The sequence below is a fragment of the Varroa destructor genome, unplaced genomic scaffold, assembly GCF_002443255.2.
Source record: "Varroa destructor unplaced genomic scaffold, Vdes_3.0 BEIS01000005.1, whole genome shotgun sequence".
NCBI classification, from domain to species: Eukaryota; Metazoa; Arthropoda; class Arachnida; order Mesostigmata; family Varroidae; genus Varroa; species Varroa destructor.
Genome location: NW_019211458.1, coordinates 36,772,575 through 36,787,114, shown reverse-complemented (window position 1 = coordinate 36,787,114; position 14,540 = coordinate 36,772,575). Strand labels below are relative to the sequence as shown.

The window sequence follows — 14,540 nt, the reverse complement described above, 5'->3', positions numbered from 1 at the left end:
TGTCATTTCGAGTTCCCTTTTCTTCCACACGTTCGTCCGTTTTCGTTGTTTGCTCAAAAAATGTTTCAGTCGATCAAATATATTTATATGAAACGTATCTTAAACATGCATGAGAGAATGGCAAGGGCTTAACGAAGCTGTGAAAATCGATCTCTGGATAATTAATTTAATCTCGAGTGCAATCTCTATCTTGCAAAATGTCTAGTTTGTTAGCTACTAATTACGGAATTTGAAAAGTTTGCAAAATGCTTTTACATCCCATAATGCCAACCACTCTTACGGCTGTTCACTGTTTTATGTACATACGCATCTATAGCATATACACGATACAGTCAAGTCTATTTTCCCGTTCTTGATAACATTCCTTCAAAGTTTATTACGCCTGCATCTCTGAAACAGCGACCCTTGACTAGTAAACCAATTAAACGAGATCTGGTGTTCAATAAAACTGCTTGAGACGTACGTCTTGGCCAGGCCTCAGCCACCTTGCCCAGGAACAAGCCGTAGAGAAAAAGCGTAAAAGATTACAAAAGTTCTACGCGACGGAAAAGCTCCAGTGCTATATTGATGCCTCTGGGCAGGAAACAAACGAGTTCCATCTGGCGTATAGAAAACGTCAGTATAAATAATCTACAAGTCTATTAAAAGTAAAATACAAATAACGGTTAGTACCGAGGCACGAATAATTTTTTTGGCATCTATATAATAACAATTTTAAATGGTAATATTAGACCAGTGCGTTCCTCAGGTCTTTATCAGGGAACAGTGCAAAGGTCGTACAATTTGGGCGATAACAAAATGTATTTCGTCGCTATATAAGATCGATTTTATGACTCTGCCAACCGATCGCTTCTTCAGCATCTGACAACATGGAATGTTCGCCTTTTTTTTTTTTTTAATGTAGCTTTCTATATATGTCGAAGTTAAGTACGGTAGGCAATGGCAACTCGAGCAGCGATATTCAAAATAGTTACCAGGCAAGTAGTGTGTTTCCAGTCCGGCTGCCAGGGGAAGGAAAGACGGGTATAGTCATTGAGTAGGTATAATAAAAATAGAATATAAAAACGACTGCTCAGCGCTACAGGCCGGCTAAAAGTATTCTCCATAACGCTATGAACACGTATTTTTAATAGCAGTACTCAGCACGTACTCCTTCTCTGAGCAACTAATACTTTAGAGTTCATGTTTTTTTTTCATACTGTGTTTTGATCGATGGTTCCATCGCCGGAACTTTCTGTTAGCACCGAATGACCGTATTGTGTTTTAAGACTTTTCCCGCGAAAGTGTTTATCGGATTTATGCTGCTATTGGAATGTTACTATATCAACTCCATGCGTATCTCTATACAGACTAATGTTCCAGTACAGATTTAATGGAAGCCAGCAACACGAGTGTTTTAAAATATGCCAGTATTACTAAATCTGTGTAGTGAGAACGACTTTTCAAAGAAGAGCCAGGTATTTTAAAGAGGCATAACGATATAATTGGCATTTTCCAATAGTGCTTCATTGCAACATGCATCATTTGAATATGTATGAGAGTATGACTTAATCAAGTAGATCTTCAACTTATAGAAGGTACCTTGATGTGGGAACTGCGCGTTGGCGCCGAGGAAATCCTGTCGTAGTCTGCGGATATGGAAAACTTTTATGTAACTATGTACCTTTCCGACACTCTTTTGCGCACATGTCTTGGCTGTTAGGGATATGTTGTCGTGTTACAATCATCGTGACGCATGGAACGTCGTGAATTTTCTTCTATAGATGGCGCTAGAAGGGTGACTGGACGCGCATTTTTAAATATGTCGCTACGTTATAACTTATTGCCATTGACCACGTTCTGCAATCGTTTCGTATTCCAATCCGCTATCGCATTACGAAATTTTTCCTAGAAATCCAATTTCTAGATTAATTCACTTTTGTGCGAAGAGAAATTATTGACTGTTCTTCACTCGACGACATATTTCAGTGGTACGGTTACACTTACCAAATCGCTAAGTTTATAAAAAAAAAAATCCATAAAATATGTCGAGGCTCTTACTGAAGCTATTATTGTTAAAAGTCTATAGATTCGTAGATAGATAGCTAGTGCAGGATAGACTCACACGTTCTTCTCGAGCGAAGGCAACTACGGAATGAGCCTCCCATCTCTACTCACTACACAGTTGACCTATTTGCAACTTGTCAACAACTTGCTATCAAATCCAGTGGTAACAAATCCAGTGGTTATCCTCGATATTTAGAGCAGGGCTGTGCTGTCTATCTGGAAACCGCCTCGTTTAGTTACTTTGTCAAAATGTATTTATTGATCGCATTAGAGTGGCAATAGTATCTTAGGCTACCCGACATATAACATAACGTCCCCTAGTCACCCTGCCATCTTTTGCCTGCGCTTGGTATACGCCGTTTGATGAAACGCTCAACGCAACGTTAAAATCGCAGATTTAGAACATACTTAGGAAACCTTCTCTTTTTTTTTTTTTTTTTTTTTTTGCTGTAAAACGTAAGCTGAGTAAATTGTGGCGAAGATTTAGACAATTCTAGCTCGAATAAATGGCCCTCGTGCTATTCTAAATCGAGGAGATAATGAATGCCAAAAACCCTAAATAAACTCACGCACAGTAGCATCTCTATCCAGTCTTTTTTCTACTATATTATTAGTAAAACAACAAGTTTTATGGGCGAACAGAACGAGAAATACATATATGAAAGCCTGATATCACTTTAAGTTCATTCTGCTAGAATTCCGTTATATAATACAGAAAGAAAGTAATTTTTTTGCTAGGCTTTTTTTCATCGGGCGAGAAAGCTAGTAACAATACGAAATATTCGAACTAATGTCCATCAAGCCAGATGCAATAGGCTTTTTATGACAGACATTATAAGAAAAATCTTGTTTAAATTTATTGCTATAATTCGACAATTTTCTCCAGTGCCAATGAAATCGGACCACATTGGATCCACATGAATAACCTTCTGATGATTGGACTATTTGAATATAATCCTATGCAGGGACACTCCGTACAGCTCCGTATCGCTAGAAATGCTTACGAATGGCCCTCTAAGCGTCAGTGTCAACAAATAAAGGATATAGGAAAACCTATACCTCATGAATCACAGGCATATAAAAATCGGTTTTTACAGCCGCTGTATGGCGCACTGCTGGCGCATGCAGCGCAATTTTAGAAATTGCAATCTAATTATTCTATATACATATACATCACAACAACCGTTAGATCTATCTCTTAAACACATTCGCAAGATTACCGCCTTAAATGGGGCTGGCGGTTGCGTTCTATTGACCGCGTGTATTCTGGCAAGCAAACCTCCTGGCCACAGAAAAGTTCTGTCCTGAGGGATAGTGTAAGTTGCATGTTTCGCTGGGTCAAATTTGCCAGTAATATTATAGAATAACTTTTAAATACCGGTGCGACCATCGTCGCTGCCCGCGGCATCAAAAGCATCCACTGTTTGACCAGCCGCAAAGGGGTTTAAATATGTGATTTTGTTATTGCAAGTGTTTTGCGGTCGCTGTCTAGACACGCATCCATATCTAGGGGGTATGCGTACTCCGTACTTTACTAGATCGTACATGGTGGCGGGGCTTGAACCGGCAACCCTTGGCTCTACAACCAGAAGAGATTTAGCCATCGAGGCGACCGCATGCGAAGAATAATAATTTGGCCAAAATTTAAATTGTAAATAAAATAAACCAGGATTAAATGTATCTCTATTTTACATAATATTATCAAATTACGATTAAACTATAATCCATACCCGATACTGTCCCTATTTAATAACAATTACAGTAAAGCTACATCCGAAACAAGCTTTACTTCCATCAGTGAAAATATGCTTTAACTTTATATATTTACCTACTACTTTCACATAGGTAACCTACAAACGGAAAATTAGGATTTGATAACACACAAACCAATGTTCATTCAGCAGATGAATAATGTATATCATAATCTTTATACTGGTCGAGTGACACGGTCATACAGGGCACTAGTATTCCAATAAGGCAGAAAAAAAAATAAACGTGATTGACCGGTGAACGAGCTGCGAAAAAGAGAAAGGCCCTTTTTTTTATCGCCGCGGACTGACGCGCTATTACCGTATTCAAGGTACGAAAATACTGCTAAAAGGTTGCTATCTTGTTCCTACGCCTTCATATTTATGGGCAGCCTAGGACGAGCGGTCAAAGATGTCGGCCCAACAATATTACCATAGCAGAGTTGTGAAATAGCGTAACCAGAATAGGTCACTGCGCCGGTCGCACCTACGTCGTGCAAAACCATTCCAATTAGCACCGGGTTGCAAGGACTGTGTCCAGGAGTTCTGAGAAGTCCTAAAATAAATAGAAGCTTCGCGTTCAACATTAATAAGAACCGACCCTAGACTTCGAGCAAAAAAAAGGAAGAGGTTGTTCCTTCTTCAAACGCATGCGGCAATATTTTTTAGTCGTTAAAGCCGACAAATCTTGTTTTTATTAATTAAAAAGGCTGATATCAGTGCCTTTCTCTTCTTACGGTACGAGCTCTGAGAGAAAGCGGTCTGCGACCATTTCGCTGGATAGCTGTTGCAACACAAATTGAGTCCTGCAATCGTGCAGTGGTATTGTACTTACCTACTAAATTTAAAGATACATAAGGTATTTCAGGTTCGAAACCGGCAGACGGTCTGCAAACGGAGCTCTCAAACTAAACCGAAAAAAGACATAACGAGATCGCGTTTTGTCCTCAAAACCAGCAGCCTGAAACAATACTTGACCTTTCCAATCCGAACACGTATCATACTTATATATATATATATACGTATAAAAAATAATAGTATTCGAATACGAAGAGAACGTATAAGAAACATTTGTTTCATATACACGCCTCGTACGGGTTGGGTAATCACTTATTAAAAGGCCGTTCCCGCTGCAAAAAGAAACACACATTACAATTTACATTTAAGATTTTCCTTGCGTGACACTACAACCAGCAGTCGTTGATTAACACTCCACAATTTCCAATGTTTGATGCATCTAGCTAATTGAAATAGGTTTACTCCACTGATGATGACTTTAAGTGCAGTATAAAGAAATAGACATAAATAACCGAAGAAACCGTCTCAGAAGACAAAGGACGATCTGATGGCGTCTGCCGGGCTTACGGCATTGCGAACGGTAATACGCTTTAGGCCAGTCGGGTAGGAACTCCATACATAGTTTACCGCATCATGAGGCAGATATCCGGTGAACAAGGCCTGGATGGCAGCATACTTTCATGCATATTCAAGCACGAAATAGGTCATCGTGCTTCATCCGATTTGGGCATGACATTAATGCGTTCGAGCACGTGCAATAAACTATGTGTACGGCAAATCTGACAGGCACCAATAGTTCACATGGCAATTTGTCGCTGTCCTGGTGATAAACGTTGGTGAACGCGGAGATATATTATACATTGCGTTCATTATGTAGTTTTCTCGAATCATACATTCTAAGCTTTTTTCGAATATATTCAATATTCATGACCTGGGTATGTAATCGTTGACAAAACATACCCGTCGATTATTTAATTACTTTATACGTCTTCGGCAGGAAATGGTATCGTAGTAGTAAATTATTGTAGTCGCTTAATCATTGCAATTGATCAATCTTGTGATTAGAACATGCAGAAATGTTGCAATGGAGCCACATTAGACCCATATGAGCGGTTCTAATGACTGGAGTTCTGGATTATGATCTTATGCAGGAACACCGCAGATGGAAATGCTTACTGTATATAGCTAATGGTCCTTTAAGCGTCAGCGTATACTGAACACAAGCAGAAGACACAGAAAGAACTATACATTGTAAATCACAGAAATATAAAGATCGGCTTTTCCAGTCACAATGAAATAATAATTCAACCCAGTTCTCTGATAATTAATAAAAACAAATCTAAACCTTACATTATGTTGCCAGTAACAGTTAAAAGCTCACTTTAGGAGACCGTACATCATCCGCGTACGAAGTCTAGCTTATATGACAGGCTTTTATGATATCGTTTTACACCAATGATAAGATTTGAAGATCCGAAAGCGTCTTTTGAATCAGGTGAAAGCTGTTGACAACGGGACACTGGTGCAAACACATGGCTTCCAATAGTAAAAGATCCGTGACTGATTAGATGTTACGTATTTGAACGGAGATCACTCCAGAGTTTAGTAGTTGCCACTGCATCATCGCATGTACATCTATGTGCTAGTTGAAAGCAACTGTATCTCACCTATATAGTAAGACCCACAGACACTGCAGATCCCTGCATCATCCTCCAGATAATAATAATATAATATAGCTGAATATCGTTAATATTAGCTTTCGACCAGCTAATGATTAGCAGGCCGTTAACCCTTATTGTTGCCTGACGAAGACCTATGCCCATAGACAGAGCGATTGATCGGCCTAAACTACAAACGCATCCGTTTGCCAACTGTGAAGGTAACAGTTTCAAACAAATCTCTGTTAATGCTCCAATTTCAGAAAACGAAGATTACCGAGCTAATGATTATTAGAAGCGACATAAGTGGCGCTCTTTACCGTTAGGAGTACGACAGGAGTGGAATGGCGGAAGTGTTTTATGAGAGTAAGTTCAGTAATTTGATGTTAGAGCAAACAGGATACCGTAGCACTTTTCGATACTCTGCCGTAAATTCTCTCGAATGACTAAGAATAGTACAGGTATTATGAACGCCTTTTTCGTTAATAGTACGAATAATAGATCTTTTTAGAAAAGCACGAAGCGAAAGGAAACAGTTGATTTTTATTATATTAAATAAAACCTCCCCTCAAGAACGAAATACAGCCTTTTCTCTCATACAATGCACGTTACTTAACCATATATAGGCGATCTACTGTGATAGTGATTATCTAGGTTTATGTGTAACTTTATGCTTCTATTACAGAATACTTACGTATTTGTATAGAAGCCAAGTATAATGTATAGTCTCTCTGCGTAGAGAAATGTGCTACATAATAGACTAGTGACTCTTCACACACGAAACAGCAATATATTAATAATGGCTATATTAGTTTATTTTATAATTTAATTATTTTATTATTAATTTAATTATTGTTATTATATTGCTAGTTCATAAGTCAGGTCCATTTAGGCCGAGTTGCAGTTGTATTTGATCAGCTAGTATTTCAGTTGGGGGTCGATTTTTTGGACTTCTGATATGGAAATGTTGTTACATTGTCATCTACCGTAACCGGCTCCTACCTATTCGAAGCTGTCTCGCCCCACATGAAGAGGTAGTCAATGCGTATAACGTCCATGCAGCTTCCACAAACATAATACCGTTTTTTTTGCAACGATTCTATGTTATACGGCAGTTTCATCTATACGCTGATAACTTAATACTGTACCAACTTAATTTAGTTTGCCACCTTCTATTCTATATAAATAAACCTATTTTGACCTTTTCAATAATAACACTTATTAGTAAAGTCAATAATGAATTGACTTTTTTTGCCTCGAAAAGCGTTGCTCCTGGAACATGTACTTAGGTCACTTTAATAACGTAATAGACGGACTCAGTTAATAGAATTATCACCCCTCATCATTGATTCGGGGTGGCGGCGGCGGCGGCGGCGGCGGCGGCGGCGGCGGCGGCGGCGGCGGCGGCGGGGGGGTCTGAACCATCCACAAACGTCTCATACATATTTTTGAATGAGATAATCGACGTTGTCATGCCAACACTTGCTAAAGCCTCAGTCAATCACGTTCCATTCATAATAATCCATTGGATTCAAATTAGAATGTACTCGTATGATCACAGTGATTTGCTTGATGAACGGGTACGCCATCTCGTTCAAAGATGTACGACGGTTTCACCATAGTTTTAATAAGCTTTCTTAATAAACAAACAATTCTTCCTGATATTATGGCGTCATGACACAACATTCAAACGAAAGGAACACTAGCAGAAAGTTTCATTTTCTGGCCTGTTCACTCGCGGCGAATATTTTTCCGGCCGTTAAAGGACGAAACTCGCTCCGCGGAATTCAAACGCCATTGACACCGATTAGGTAGGTGTCTTAGCTTGACTACGTTTACAGCACTAGGGCTAGGGCAAAGCATAAAGCTCCTGTCCGACGTTTAGGAGGACACGGCAATTCAAGCAATCGCCGAAACGTAAAATTCAGCCAGCGAGATTCGCGTCGAACGAACCGCCAGCATCGTTCGTAGATGTTTGTACCCTTTCAATGCCTTAGATCAATAGATGACCTTTGCCCCAAAGACCAGTTTCATTTTCATTCACAATGACCACCGTCGTTATCAGTATGCTGCGTTATTATTCCAACGTTTTTTATTTCTGTAAGTGGTAATCCCCCTTAGGTAAATATTTTCTCAGGTTTTTTCCTTCTGAATATAGTGTGTCCTATGCATTTGATCTAAATATCTACTTCATACGCTCTCGCTGATAATGATTTAGTTACATATGAAAATAGATGTGCACCAGACTTGAGGCTTTTGGTCACTAATTAGTCAATACAGGAATAAACAGGTCATATTAGAGTCGATGCTAGATCTCTAACAATACCCAAGGCTCTATTGCATTGTTTAAAGAGTAGTCAGCTGTGTTTATCTGATATTTCATAGCAAAAGCGTTTATTGAAACGCGTCGCAGCTTTTAATACGCAAAACAATATATATATATATATATATATATATATATATATATATATATATATAACATGCTTGCATCGCTATTCCAAACAGGTTCATTCGTTTGTTCATCGCGTCATTCTGCTTTAAAAGTTCAGATGATTATTTACCCTTTTTAATACACATCATGGTAATTCTATTACCCCTCATTGGTTGTATATTAACTGGAGCTTTATCAGGGTGAAGGATTCATATATATATATATATTGTTACGAGCAACTACCCGGCATCTTATAGCTAAATCATTCGGTCTTCATAGACAAGTAATGGATAAACGGTCAAAAAGAGGAATGATACTGGCATATTTTTACCTGTATGAAACAATTTTAGCTAATGTGCCAATGCTAAATCCAACTGAACGTTTAGAATAAATACGGTAGAGTAGTAGTACAACGTTATAACACCTGTGAACAAAAAAGACGTCCCAGCATATGTTGACTAGTTTTTACAATGGATTACAGTCACTAAACATTACTGTGTGCCCAATAAAAATATGTCACGCTCATCGAAAGACATTCTCTTGCGAACCAAAACACTACTGGTTTGAAGGACCTTTATGCACAGCACCCTCATAGGCAAGTCCTGAGATTTTAGCTTGCTTTAGATGTCAATATACAGGCCTTTTCGTTTACTTCCTTTACCTATCGAAATGTGGGTTTAGTTTGTCAACGCTTAGTATTGCCCCATAGGGGCTGCCTATCGTACGCATAAGGTACGCTCATCGATCCGACAGTCGTCACATCAATACTATTACGAAAGAGTCCCATTAAAAACGTAGGTGCCTTCCCTCACACTTGATTAGCAACTCTGTTCCCGAGGCATCTCTGTTCTACAGATATTTTTCCCTGTCAGGCTTGGACATGTCTAAAATTTGGCGTTTTTTCAAGAGAGAAGCAGGTATATACAAACATGTCCTGGATGCTTTCTTTCACTGTTGACAGAAAAATAACTAACCGTAAATTGACGGAATAGGATACGACCGAACTTAGCACAGTGAACGCGTTTTGTTTTATCCAGCTTTCAGTGTCCTTATCCATTTGTCCGTCTGTCTATCTGCTTCTTATTATCGTGCCGGTACTGCGGGGGCTAACTTAAACAACGTTCCAGGTAGTCCTTCCATTACGTACTTTCACTGCCAATTAGGACACGTGTGTTTGGTAATCCTAGTTTTGACAAGGTTTTGGAATCCTCACAACTTTGTGAATAGCCATTTCAACGCAACGAACGGCAGCAAGTAACAATCGTTTACTAGGTTTAACATTTAACCCGGCAAAAGGTTGTTACTCATCATTTTACCGTGTTTTTGATAGATCTACTAACGACGATGAAAAATCAAACTATATTCTTTTAGAATATTAAGAGCTATAACATTAAGTTTTTTTTTTTTTTTTTTTGTATAATTTCACGAACTTCTCATAAATAAAAGTTGATCAGTTACTCAGCGGAATTGTAATTTCATTACCGTAAATAACTAATAGAGGCATATTACTCTCTAAACGGTTTTTACGCAAGTGTTTTTATCTGATGGTTAATAGAATGTGATTCCGCAGACTGAATGACGCGTTGAGTTCTACGTGAGAACTAAAACCACACAGGACGAGGGGATGCCATGGTTTAAGTAGTCAATGCGGATCTGCGTGTCATGCGACTATCATTGATTCAGAGATCAGCGTTGACAATAAAAATGTTCATAGAACGAAAATTATGAACATCAGTCTATGATAGAAAAGGGACAGTCGGATATGCTGTTCGGATGGTTAGAGGAACTCCGGATAAATTCAGCGAGACAAACCGGCTCTAGGTTACCAGTGTGGCAAATCGTTAATCCCAAACCTGAGAGGCGGCACCCTCATTGGCGGTACACCTGCGTACATGTATGCAGAGTGCCAAAAAACATCAAACAAATATCCTACATTGTTTCTTCTCCGAACAGCAGGGATTTATCTTGCGATATAGATAATATGCTAAATCACATTTGTAGCTGCTTGTGTCATTAAATCACTCCACGAAACTCGAGTGTAGCTTCTACTCATTTCCAGTGTTCTCCCTTTGTCACCAGCAGGTACGCGATCGATCAGCTAATTCCTCCACGAACTCTCTTTTAGGCAAAGAATAAGATTAGCTAAAATCAGCACAGATTTCAGTAAAAAAAAATGAACATGACACGTTGTTTCGATATGGCTGACTGCAGAAGATATTCCACTTCAGCATGAATATGATGGACGTTGATTATATGACCAGTTTTCTGTGGCTTGCTAAAGGACTGTATATAAAGTGAATTGGCTTGATAAAATTTGTTTAAATCGTAACGTTGGAATCGCCCGCACGGTTTAATACGTCCCAATACGAGCTAAATTTGGACTACTGTTGCCATTTCTCGGCCGAAATGGATAACTCTGTCCTGCCTACACTGTCCTATTCAGCAATAATCACATAGTAGTAGTACACTTTGAGGTCGAGAAGGGCAGCGGCAAATTGTTTCTGCAAATACACAATCTTTGCCCCGCTTTAGTAAAGACGAAAATATTTGTAAATAAAAAGTTTTGCTATAATGATGATTATTTGTTATTATTATTAGTTAATGTTGCTTCACAATTTGCTAATTTCTTAATGTTGATGTTTCTGACCTGGAAGCAGTCTGGTGCGACAACTAAACAAAATATATTTGCATTCGGACCGAATTTCGGATAAATTTTTAACATACGTCAAACTCGTGTGCTTTTCATGGTTTTTTGATCCAAATGCCAATACGCTATACGGTAAAATCTTGAAACCGTAATTTTCGCTTCATAGTTTAAGGATACAACTGAATGTCATAAGGTTGTTCTCCTTGAACGACTCGGTTTATTTCCAAACGAGTCGAAGTGCTTGCTGCAGATCCATGCTCGGTGTCCAGCCGTCCAACTTGATCCAAGTTTTAGGCAAATATCGCTAAATCTTGCGTTCAAAAAAAAAAGAACACAACCTGCCTCCAAAGAAGGGTGGACAAATTTTCTTTGAGTTTGTTTATAGCTATATCTGTAAAACTCAAGGTGGTAACATTATATAAAAAGAACATCCTGCTGGTTTAAATATTCAAAATTTGATAATTTTCGTGATCAGGGTACCATGACTTTCTACAAGATTTTGTAATTCATTATATTTGAACACGATATTCACTTGAAAGATTTAAAAAAAATTATCTAAAGTCAAACATTTTTTACGATTGATTATAGTCTTCAGTATTTTTTTTTAACATAAAATGGTAAGTTTTTTGTAATTAGCTTATGATCAGATTATTAAAGTTTTAAAAATTAATGTTTTCACTAGATTAAACAATTTTGAAATGGAGATCTCTTTTACTAGTGTTCAATTTATATTAAAATTTTAATCTTTAAAGGTTCTAAAATCTCATATTTTTCATGCTCGTGAAGATAGGTGTTTTTTTCCGTTTGGAAATAATATGCGTTCACCTAAAATCCATAGTTTTGATCCACTATTGAGCTTTACTGAGTTTATAAATTTTAATTGATTTAATTTCTTTAATTACCGGGGTACTTGATATTTTTCGCTCTCTTAGGGCTGAAAGGTGCACTTTGAACTACGATACATCAATGAACTGGCAATGCTGAGTCTCTCGAATAAATCAATAATAATAAGCTCATATGTTAATATTTAAACAGAAAAGTTGGGCTTCCTCATTGAATACATCTACTTCTTACTAAAACGGCTGGGATTTGGTCCGAATTCTAGTTGACCTGTCTAACGATTTAGCCGTTCAACTATGAATATCTGCAGTCTGATTACTTCATTTATGACAGCATTTTAGCATGACACAAGCAGATCTCAATATTCTTCGGAAAATAAAACTCACGATAGGCATGTTGTGCGCTTCGAAGCATCGCACAAGGTTTGCCGATAAAGCTTGCCGACTGCTGTCCTAAATAGCAGCAACAAATAGGACGCGTCTTTCAGTCATGATTTAATATCGAATTTTCAAACAAGCATCCCGGGAAAACACGTGTACGGCACGCAGCGATTGAATTATGTTAACATATATTTGTTGAGGACGACGGCTATGTTTCGACTGTGCACTTCGTGCCATAATAAAGTACTCCGAAAAAAAAAAATTGCTCAGTTGTAATAAGGGGGAAAAACTTATCATATTCTCCTTGCGTATCTACTTACAGGATTTTTTTTTTATTTAGGCAGTTAAAAATCATTTACAATCCAGATTAGGTTATTAGATCGACCAGCTTAGCCAACCTGCTGGCTACTAAGCATGGAGGTATTAAATCTTCTAGATCTGGCAAAGGCTGTTTATCAAAAATAATAGCTCGAAAATACTCTTTGTAATGTACGTGTGAACATGAAAACGATTTAACCTGACGACGATCACTGAGTTCGACGAACAGCTGCAAGGCGACCCACTGCCCCCTATGGAGCTGTCTTTGGATACAGCTATGCATAGACTCCCATTGCCACTATGAGGTATAGTAACGGACTGTACATCTCCTAACGATAAGATTAGAATTTGTGTGACACACGCACAGGAGGGGACGCAGAGGCAGATTCTCATAGATAACGACGCAACGATTATTTTTAGGTGTTTGTAGGCGGTGAGTGGCCATTTCGCTACCTATCGAGGTAAGCATATCGTTGTGTGCTTGAATGATTTTCATTCGAAACATTCAGCGTAACAGAGGTCTTGCCTTCGACAGTAACGAAGCGATTGTCGAAGTCGGTAAAAAGTAACTTCTTAAAACCTCTCACTTCATAGCACAATGATTCGGGTTAGCTATGGTCGTTCGTTATCCTCGAAATGCTTTAGATATCGAAGGCCAGCACAAGACAACGATGAAGGGCAATACAGTCGACTGTTGTATCTAAACTATATATTTACAGTACAGCCAGTCATTGTAACGAGTAGTCTTTCGACCAAATTCTACTGGTTAAACACAGCGCGTCCACCTTTGAAAAGGATAACAGTGGTCGCTTAAATTGACCGCTAGCCGCATGATTCTTAGTGCCGATTCACGGATGCACAGAATTACATTGACTGTTTTCGTAGTTCGATTCATCGAATACATACTTAGTACAACAATTGTTGGGTTTACATATGTACACAAATAATGTGGAATACATACATATCTATTAGGTATGAAAGATTTTTTGGTCTGGGTCATCGATCTAGCGACACCCACTATGACAGTTTTTGAAAGCTATATTGGCATAGAGTTGCGTACACTTTGTCGACTTCGAAGTGTATCGCACTAGTAGATAATATGTGCTCGAAGCTTGAAAATAGATTCATGTCTTCGTACACACTTAACTGTTTCTCCATAGAATATGATGAATCGTGACCCACACAGACTACCCATTTCGTTGCTACTACATCCTAAACTTATGTTAGCTTCGAAATTTCACTTCCAGAACAACCGAGGAAGAACGGCTTTTAAGAGCTGTGACAGGCGGTTGTCGATGACGAAGACCTAGCCCACCCAAGAGCGAAATGTCGAAACTACAGCAGATGGCTGGGGAGGGTGTATGAGATACCTATTCCCACTTGACGAGTCGGACAAATTGGCCGGGCCAAGAACGGACAGCTTCAGCATTAAGGACTTGAATGCGCGTAAAAGAAGCACAAATGAATCTTTTTAAAAGAAAGCAGGAGGCTTAAACGATGCGTTGCAGAAGACAAATGAACTATTCTCACTACAAACTGCTAATGGGGTCAGCGATTTTTTGGTATTGTAGACATAATTTAGCAGCTATCCTGGATTGTTATGCTAGCAAACATACATTTGTGCTGAGAAACAGAGGAGGCGCTACTGAACTCGCTTGTGGATAAACAAGATGC

At 38.6% G+C, this 14,540-nt stretch overlaps 2 long non-coding RNA genes across 3 annotated transcripts in view; one reads left to right on the top strand and one right to left on the bottom strand.

Annotated features, from left to right (window-relative positions):
- LOC111251554 (uncharacterized) overlaps positions 1-14,540 on the bottom strand; it is a 115,886-nt gene that overhangs the window by 69,698 nt on the left and 31,648 nt on the right. The window lies entirely within an intron of this gene.
- Positions 1,109-14,537, top strand: LOC147755631 (uncharacterized). Its single transcript, XR_015327786.1, has 3 exons — positions 1,109-1,457; positions 6,514-6,616; positions 14,114-14,537. It is a non-coding gene; the product is annotated as an uncharacterized LOC147755631 (long non-coding RNA).